Here is a 6994-nt window from a genome sequence, read left to right on the forward strand (position 1 = left end):
ACACAACAGCAAAGTGTCTCTGCACATGCCGTCATTATACACAAGAGCAAAGTGTCTCTCTGCACATGCCGTCATTATACACAACAGCAAAGTGTCTCTCTGCACATGCCGTCATTACACACAACAGCAAAGTGTCTCTGCACATGCCATCAGTACACACAACAGCAAAGTGTCTCTCTGCACATGCCATCAGTACACACAACAGCAAAGTGTCTCTCTGCACATGACATCAGTACACACAACAGCAAAGTGTCTCTCTGCACATGCCATCAGTACACACAACAGCAAAGTGTCTCTCTGCACATGCCATCATTATACACAACAGCAAAGTGTCTCTGCACATGCCGTCAATATACACAACAGCAAAGTGTCTCTGCACATGCCGTCAGTACACACAACAGCAAAGTGTTTCTGCGCATGCCGTCAGTATACACAACAGCAAAGTGTCTCTCTGCACATTCCGTCAGTACACACAACAGCAAAGCGTCTCTGTGCACATGCCGTCAGTACACACAACAGCAAAGTGTCTCTCTGCACGTGTTGTCAGTACACACAACAGCAAAGTGTCTCTGAACATGTCATCAGTATACACAACAGCAAAGTGTCTCTCTGCACATGCCGTCAGTACGCACAACAGCAAAGTGTCTCTCTGCACGTGTTGTCAGTACACACAGCAGCAAAGTGTCACTCTGCACATGCCATCAGTACACACAACATCCAAGTGTCTCTCTGCACATTCCGTCAGTACACACAAGAGCAAAGTGTCTCTGTGCACATGCCATTATACACAACAGCAAAGTGTCCCTGCCCACACCATCAGTACACACAACAGCAAAGTTTGTATCACGGCACATGCTGTCATTATATACTGCAAAAAAACAGAAAAAGACAAAAAACAAGAAAATATGTGTGTGTGCATGCCTGTGTGTGTGTGTGAGAGAGAGAGAGACAGTGTGTGTACGGGACCTGTGTGCTCAGGACCGTCCCGTGAAACATGAGAAAGCGCCTTGCTGATCACACCCCCTCATGCTTCCCCAGCAATTCCCAGCGGTGCAGAAATCAGAACCTGCCCTGTTGCAATTAAAAATATATATATTTAAAGAAGCCGGTAAGTGCTGGGACCTATTTACTGTCAAATTAATTCAGTCTCTCTGCGGATGCCATCTGTATCAGCGGCGCGGGAGGCTGCATCGGATTTAGGATGCGTGAGAAGAACAGAGCCCGCTCTTTTGTTTGATGGCTCTGATCATGTGTACAAACTAACCCACTGCAACACACATATCATAGATTTTCTCATAATTACCTGACCTGTTACAGCGTGTCAGTCTTCCGTCAGACACGCTGGTTTTATGTCAGAGGCTGTATGGGCATTTTGCGCTTTGATCATGCGGTATTCTGCAAATGTCAGCCTTCCTGTGTTTTAATTGACTCTGGGGTAGCATTAGAAAAAAAAAAAAAAAAAGAAAGGCCCCTTCTATTCTGATTGCTGCTGGCTGACAAGGCTGACAAGCTGGCATTTGTGAACGCTGGGTCCGCTGTGGCTGTCGGGGACCCCCGCGTTCTCCCCTCCACGCCTCTCCGAGGGGTACAAGAAAACGATGTGAAAATAGTGGTTCAGGTAGCACCTCTCTGCGGAACCCACCTCTCCCTGCTCCCCGCCACCCTACACGTCAAAATGCCACCCGGGTGCTGTCCCCTTTGGATCCCTGGACGGTGTCGGGGTGAAGGCAGGGTCCCCGATCAAAGCCAGCATGCGTGTGCATCAACACAGGGTCACTGGTCCCCAAGGTAGGCTCCACCAACCAGAGACAGGTCTGTCTATTTAGATGGAAGCCCTCATGTCTCCGTCCTGCAGTAATTTTTTTTTCTTTAATTAAAAAAAAAAAAAATTCTCCTGCTTGAAAATGCGGGCTGACAACCGATCGGAAATATTTCCATGCAGAGGTCGATTTATTTTGTCTTCAGTTAGCAGATGCACACGATGTCTGTGGTGGCACCTGCTGGCCCACCGCACTGTCACGGTGTCACCCAGCGCTCCCTGCCTCGTTAACCCAGCGTGACTGGGGAAAAGCTGTCTTCATCACGCGGCCCCTGATAGACAAGCCCCCATCTCCCCCCTCCAGCCGCTAACGGCCCCCCCAGACGCCCCCCTGCCATTCCAACACGTATCTTCAGCTCAAAATACGTCTGTTGATCGTGTCATGCTGGAAGGCACGTATACTTCGTAGCCGGTAAACGCCGATTACCCTGATGGGTGGACGTCTGTGAAGAAACGCAGAAGTGAATGCAGTGGAATCTGTGGATGGGTGTCCAATCAAGGCAGGGAGACGATTGAGGGGGGCCTACAATGGGACGAAAGATTCCCTAGACGCCCCCAGACATGGGACATGGGTGAAAATCACGAGGCGGAGAACGGACGTGGGAAGGAGGCGGGTTGACGTTGCTTCTGGAAACTTAGTGTGTTCGTCGGGTGGGGATCCCATGACAAAACGTTGATGCTGGGGGTGCAATGTCACACCTGTCATCCCAGAACGTTGGGAGGCCGAGGCGGGCGGATCACGAGGTCAGGAGTTCGAGACCAGCCTGGCCAACATAGCGAAACCCCGTCTCTACTAAAAATACAACCTCCAGGGTTCAAGTGATCCTCTTGCCTCAGCCTCCTCAGTAGCTGGGATTATAGGTGAAAGCCTGTTTCTCCTAAAAAAAAAATAGAAAAATTAGCTGGGTACAGCGGTGGGCACCTGGAATCACAGCTACTCGGGAGGCTGAGGCAGGAGAATCGCTTGAACCCGGGAGGTGGAGGTTGCAGTGAGCTGCGATCACACCGCTGCGCTCCAGCCTGGAGACAGAGGCTCTGTCTCAATAATAAGAATAAAAACGGTGTTTTAGGGGTTCCCAAGAGTGTTTCATGGATTGGCAGAGATTTTACTCACTCATGAGCACCCCCCACCCCTCCCCGAGCGTCCTCTGCGGCTGCCAGGAGCAGCCTGTTGAAAGCAGGTCCTAGGAGGCCCGGCCTGTCGACATGGACTTCAGTTTTCCACGAAGGGCCTGAGCCATAAGGAGCTTTTCTTTCAACACAGGAATCCCACGGAAGGAGCTGAGAGGCTCGGTGGCTCACGCCTGTCACCCCAGCACGTCGGGAGGCCGAGGCGGGCGGATCACCGGAGGTCGGGAGTTCGAGGCCAGCCTGGCCAACGTGGGGAAACCCCGTCCCTACTAAAAATACAAAAATTAGCCAGGTGTGGTGGCGGGTACCTGTCACCCCAGCTACTCAGGAGGCTGAGGCAGGAGAATTGCCTGAACCCAGGAGGCGGAGGCTGCGGTGAGCCGAGATCGCGCCATTGCACTCCAGCCTGGGTAACAAGAGCGAAACTCCGTCTCAAAAAAAAAAAAAAATACAAAAATAAGCTGGGTGTCAAGGTGGGCACCTGTCATCCCAGCTACTCAGGAGGCTGAGGCAGGAGAATCCCTTGAACCCGGGAGGCGGAGGTCGCAGTGAGCCGAGATCACGCCGCTGCGCTCCAGCCTGGGCGACAAGAGCGAAACTCTGTCTCAACAACAACAGAAAAAAGTATTTATTTCCTGTAGTTTTGGACACTGGAAATTTTACCTTCTATGTGTCAGCAGACTCAGTTACTGCTGAGGATTCTCTTCCTGGTTTTCTCTCACACTGTGCCTTTATCTGGCAGAGGGAGACGGAACCCCGGGGCGTCTCCTCTGCGTATAAAGACACTCATCCTAATAAGATTCAATCTAATTCTAAACACCTTCCAAAGCTTCCACGTCCAAAGACCACCCGACTGCACATGAGGGATCCAAGCTGTGGATTTTGGTGGCATTTTTTTTTTTTTCTTGAGACCAAGTTTCGCTCCGTCCCCCAGGCTGGAGTGCAGTGGTGTGATATTGCCTCACTGTGACCTTCGCCTCCTGGGTTCAAGCAAATTCTCCTACCTCAGCCTCCCAAGTAGCTGGGATTACAGGCATGCACCACCACACCCAGCTATTTTTTTTTATATATTTTTAGTGGAGATGGGGTTTCCCCATGTTGGCCAGGCTGGTCTCGAACTCCTGACCCTGTGATCTGCCCACCTCGGCCTCCCAAAGTGCTGGGATGACAGGCGTGAGCCACCATGCGTGGCTTAGACCAACTTCTTTATTTTTTATTTTTATTTTATTTTGAGACCAAGTTTCGCTCTGTCCCCCAGGCTGGAGTGCAGTGGTGTGATATTGCCTCACTGTGACCTTCGCCTCCTGGGTTCAAGCAAATTCTCCTACCTCAGCCTCCCAAGTAGCTGGGATTACAGGCATGCACCACCACACCCAGCTATTATTTTTTTTTTGTATTTTTAGTGGAGATGGGGTTTCCCCATGTTGGCCAGGCTGGTCTCGAACTCCTGACCCTGTGATCTGCCCACCTCGGCCTCCCAAAGTGCTGGGATGACAGGCGTGAGCCACCATGCGTGGCTTAGACCAACTTCTTTATTTTTTATTTTTATTTTATTTTGAGACCAAGTTTCGCTCTGTCCCCCAGGCTGGAGTGCAGTGGTGTGATATTGCCTCACTGCGACCTCCGCCTCCTGGGTTCAAGCAAATTCTCCTACCTCAGCCTCCCAAGTAGCTGGGATTACAGGGATGCACCACCCCACCCAGCAATTTTTTTTTTATTTTTATTTTTAGTGGAGATGGGGTTTCACCATGTTGGCCAGGCTGGTCTCGAACTCCTGACCCTGTGATCTGCCCACCTCGGCCTCCCAAAGTCCTGGGATTGCCGGCCTGAGCCACTGTGCCTGGCTTCTTTTATTATTCAATATTATTAATATTCATCCACGATAAGTTATAGGAAGACTACTCAGGTTTGACAAGGCTCTTTGAGGATCTGATGAAGGCTTCGGATTTGCTCAACCTTAAAATCCTACGAAATTGCTCAACCCTAAAAAGTGTGTACAGTTTAAAACATTTCTATACGCAAATTTAGGGACTCTGAATTCTTCACAATGCCACACTTGGATCTGATAGTTAGAAGTTTGCATTAAAAGAACTTTGTGGTAGACACGGTAATGAACCCTAGAGAGGTCCTAATTCCTGTGTGGGAGATGGAATAATGGCCCCAAGGATGTCCCCATGTGGTAGGCAAAATAATGGCCCCCAAATGTCCACCTTCTGATCCCATGTGAGAGACAGGATAATGGCCCCAAAGATGTCCACGTCCTAATCCCCATATGGGAGACAGAATAAAGGCCCCAAAGATGTCCTCATCCTAATCCCCATGTGGGAGACAGAATAAAGGCCCCAAAGATGTCCACATCCTGATCCTCATGTGGGAGACAGAATAATGGCCCTAAAGATGTCCACGTCCTAATCCCATGTGGGAGACGGAATAATGACCCCAATGATGTCCACATCCTAATCCCATGTGGGAGACAGCATAATGGCCCCAAAGATGTCCACGTCCTAATCCCCATGTGGGAGACAGAATAATGACCCCAAAGATATCCACATCCTAATCCCCATGTGGGATACAGAGCAATGGCCCCAAAGATGTCCACGTCCTAATCCCATGTGGGAGACAGAATAATGGCCCCAAAGATGTCCACGTCCTAATCCCCATGTGGGAGACAGAATAATGGCCCGAAAGATGTCCACGTCCTAATCCCCATGTGGGAGATGGAATAAGGGCCCCCAAGATGTCCACATCCTAATCCCATGTGGGAGACAGAATAATGACCCTAAAGATGCCCACATCCTAATCGTCATGTGGAGACAGAATAATGGCCCCAAAGATGTCCACATCCTAATCCCATGTGGGAGACAGAGTAATGGCCCAAAAGATGTCCACATCCTAATCCCCATGTGGGAGACAGAATAATGGCCCGAAAGATGTCCACGTCCTAATCAACTTGTGGTAAGACAGAATAATTATTCCAAAGAATATTTACAATCTAATTCCTATAACCTTTGAGTATATGACCTTACATGGCAAAGGGACTTTGCAGATGTGATTAAATAAGAAGCTCTGAGATAATCCTGAATCACGTAGATGAGCCCCAGGTAATCCGTCCCAAAGGTCCCCGTAAGGGGAGAGGCAGGTTGCCCGTAGTCAGAAACAGAGATGTCTCTGAAGAGTAAAGGAAAAAGTCTGACTTGGAAAAAGAAGATGCTTTGCAGTTGGCTTTACAGATGGAATAAGCAATCCCATTACTGGGAACATACCCAAAGGATTATAAATCGTTCTACTATAAAGACGCATGCACACGTATGTTCACTACAGCACTGTTTACAGTAGCAAAGACCTGGAAACCAATCCAATTGCCCATTGATGATCGACTCGATAAAGAAAATGTGTCACATGGACACCATGGAATACTATGCAGCCGTCAAAAAGGATGAGTTCATGTCCTTTGCAGGGACGTGGATGAAGCAGGCTGTGACTTCATCTCCAAGCTCTTTATTGCAACCCACCTGTCCTCCACTTTCCTTGATGGCCCCTGAAAGTTCCAGTCACCCACATGCCTTGAGGCCTCTGACATGTCTATGCTGCACCCCCTGGGTGCACCGTCACCCCAGGTTCATGGCTCAGTCCTTTCCCCGGCTTCAAGTCTTTCTTCAAATTCACCTTTGCTACGAAAGTCTGTCCTGATCACCCCAACACTGTTCATCTTCCCCGTCTTTTATTTATTTTGTGTCTACACCACATTACTTTCTAACTTAGAATTGGTTCCTTACTCACTTCTGTAAAACCCAGCTATGACATCAGCTCTACAATCCATCAAGGATTGCTGATGCCTTCATGGATGCACCCAAGCTCCTAGATCAATGCTTGGTACTTGGGACGTGATCAATGCATTTTATTTTTGCAATAGAGATTTTGTAAACCGAGCCGTGTCACCCGTGCTACAGGAGTGTTGATTGGTTCATGAACACTTCCAGGTTTATGTAGAGCCATGCTTGGTCTATTGAACGTGTTCCGTCAATTATTCAGCTATCCATAGAT

The 6994-nt window shown here is 49.1% G+C and overlaps 1 long non-coding RNA gene across 1 annotated transcript in view; it reads right to left on the reverse strand.

Annotated features, from left to right (window-relative positions):
* The window catches only part of LOC108296385, a 3571-nt gene extending 2137 nt beyond the window's left edge, over positions 1–1434 (reverse strand). The window contains exon 1 of the long non-coding RNA XR_001821832.1: positions 1304–1434. This is a non-coding gene — a long non-coding RNA (uncharacterized LOC108296385). The remainder of the gene's footprint in view (positions 1–1303) is intronic.
* Between the last annotated feature and the right edge of the window lie 5560 nt (positions 1435–6994).

Source organism: Cebus imitator, unplaced genomic scaffold (genome assembly GCF_001604975.1).
Source record: "Cebus imitator isolate Cc_AM_T3 unplaced genomic scaffold, Cebus_imitator-1.0 Scaffold708, whole genome shotgun sequence".
Lineage (NCBI taxonomy): Eukaryota > Metazoa > Chordata > Mammalia > Primates > Cebidae > Cebus > Cebus imitator.